Source organism: Mandrillus leucophaeus, unplaced genomic scaffold (assembly GCF_000951045.1).
Source record: "Mandrillus leucophaeus isolate KB7577 unplaced genomic scaffold, Mleu.le_1.0 Scaffold852, whole genome shotgun sequence".
NCBI lineage: Eukaryota > Metazoa > Chordata > Mammalia > Primates > Cercopithecidae > Mandrillus > Mandrillus leucophaeus.
In genome coordinates this window covers 1,101,873-1,104,191 of record NW_012109275.1, presented here as the reverse complement: position 1 = coordinate 1,104,191, position 2,319 = coordinate 1,101,873, and positions in this window count along the sequence as shown.

Genomic DNA, 2,319 nt, shown 5'->3' with positions numbered 1-2,319 from the left:
TTTTTTTTTTTTTTTTTTTTTTTTTTTTTTTTTTTTTTTTTTTGAGACAGAGTCTCACCATTCCATCCAATTCTTATTGCCTGTTGGCCCGTGGACTTGTTACCCATTATCCATCATGGGATATACACTTAGAAAGTAGAGAAAAAGAAAACACAAAGAAAGACATTGTGTAAATATATTGATCATGACCAATTAGAAGACTAATTATCAAACAGAATGTTGAAGCCATTTTATTAAAACATAGGCATAAATTGAGACTCCCTCTATTAAAAAAAGGAGTCAAATGTGAATGAATTTTCTCCAAACCCTCTTTAAAAGACAGGATCCTGAGCAAAAGGTTTGCTACCCTACAGGGCTCCACATTTCATTGTGTAGGCCACTGGCCACCCATGGTCATTTACACTTAAATTTAGATGAATTAAAATAAAATAAAATAAAATAAAAACTCAGTTATTTAGGCATACTAGAGACATTTCAAGTGCTCAGTGATCACATGTAACTAGAAGCTATTGAATTAGACAATGCAGGTGTGGAATATTACCATCATCAGAAAGTTATGCGGAGAGTACTGCTGTAGGGGATGTCTCTTGCTCTTATCAAATAATTTGTTGATTCACATTTTGTTGAAACAGGTTTAGTCATCTGTGTTTCAATTTCTATGTCTAATGTCAATATGGAAGAATGTTTGGTGCCATGGGTAATCAATGGAATGATGAAATATTCTTTAATAAAGTGAACTTTGTAGTACATTAATATGTCTTTTCCTTATTGGAAGCACAAGATGAGTTTTTAAAAATTCAAAACTGATTTCTAAAATGTCACCCAAGGCCAGGTGCAGCAGCTCACACCTGTAATCCCAGCACTATGGGAGGCTAAGGTGGGAGGATCACTTCAGCCCAGGAGTTTGAGACCAGCCTGGACAACACAGGGAGACCCTCATCTCTACAAATAATAACAAAAAATTAGCCAGGCATGGTGGCAGGCACCTGTGGTCCCAGCTGCTTGAGAGGCTGAGTCTAGGAAGTTGAGGCTGCAGTGAGCTGTGATTGTGCCACCACACTCCAGCTTGAGTGACAGAGTGAGACTCTGTCTCAAAAAAATAAAAATAAAAGCCAGCCAAGCTAATGTTAACTCAAAGCTGCAATGCAGATGGTTATAAACAAAACATTCCATATAATGAATAACCTTTTGATTTGATAATTTATATGAGGAGTATTTGATACTTTTGTTGCAGTTATCAGACACAACTAAGAAAAAGATACTGTTAATGAAACTAGGTCATCTGTTTATTTAATCATTCAACTAAAATACAAGGAAAAGAACAACTGATATTTTTAGAACAATCTACAAAAAGAATTTCACGCTGTACCTCAAATTAGAGACAAGTATATTTCATGTCTAACCTTTATTCTTATTCTTCAACTTTGTTTTCACCTTCTTTAACTCAGTCTTAATTCTCCCTTTTCCTTTTTTTCCAACACTTGCAAGTTTTTAATCCTTTAGAAAATGATTTCCAAAGAATAGTACACATAACACTTTAGATGGAATAAAGATATTAACTTTAAAATTTATATATTAGAACAATATAATTGTTCCTTCAAAATCATGAATTCTCAGATATTAAGGTTTAAAAAATAAATTTAAGCGAAGATATAAGACAGTTTTTAAAATGCTAGATAAATAATAGTAGTGGCATCTTGATAGAAAAAAATCATGAAGTTGGTATGTAAAAAACCGAAGCTTAGAAAATATTGTTTAAGGTAACCATCAGTATTACCTGGCATCAACCCCCTGGCATATTATCCCTTAATTGTTTTAGATTTATGCTAAAAAGGCCTTGAGTTGGCCATAGGTGTCATGCTTGTTCCAGCTGCAATACTCCAGCATTATTTAGAATCTCAGTCTTATTTTCGAACTTCCATGAACAAGTGAGCATTTTTTCCATCTCCCCAACATATTCCACACCATATTTAGCTTCCCTGCTAGACCTGTGGCTTTCTATTCTTACCTGTGTGCCATATACCCTTTTTTTCTTCCTGAGAAGTCCCAGTTCTGACTGGTATTGTACATACTTCAAATACACTGAAGAGTCTTGGTTTAGTGGCATTCACTTTGAGAACTTAGATTAACATGATAAGAGTCTTCCCATCAAATCAAAATTCAGTCATTACCTGTTCAATTATATGATGGGCCTGTGGACTTACATTTTTAGTTATATTTTAAAGAGGGGTGGCATAAAGCCATTGCTTTATTGAAGCATTTATCAGAGTACCCCATTACATACTTGTCCTCGATGTCAATTAGAAGAAATAAATTTAG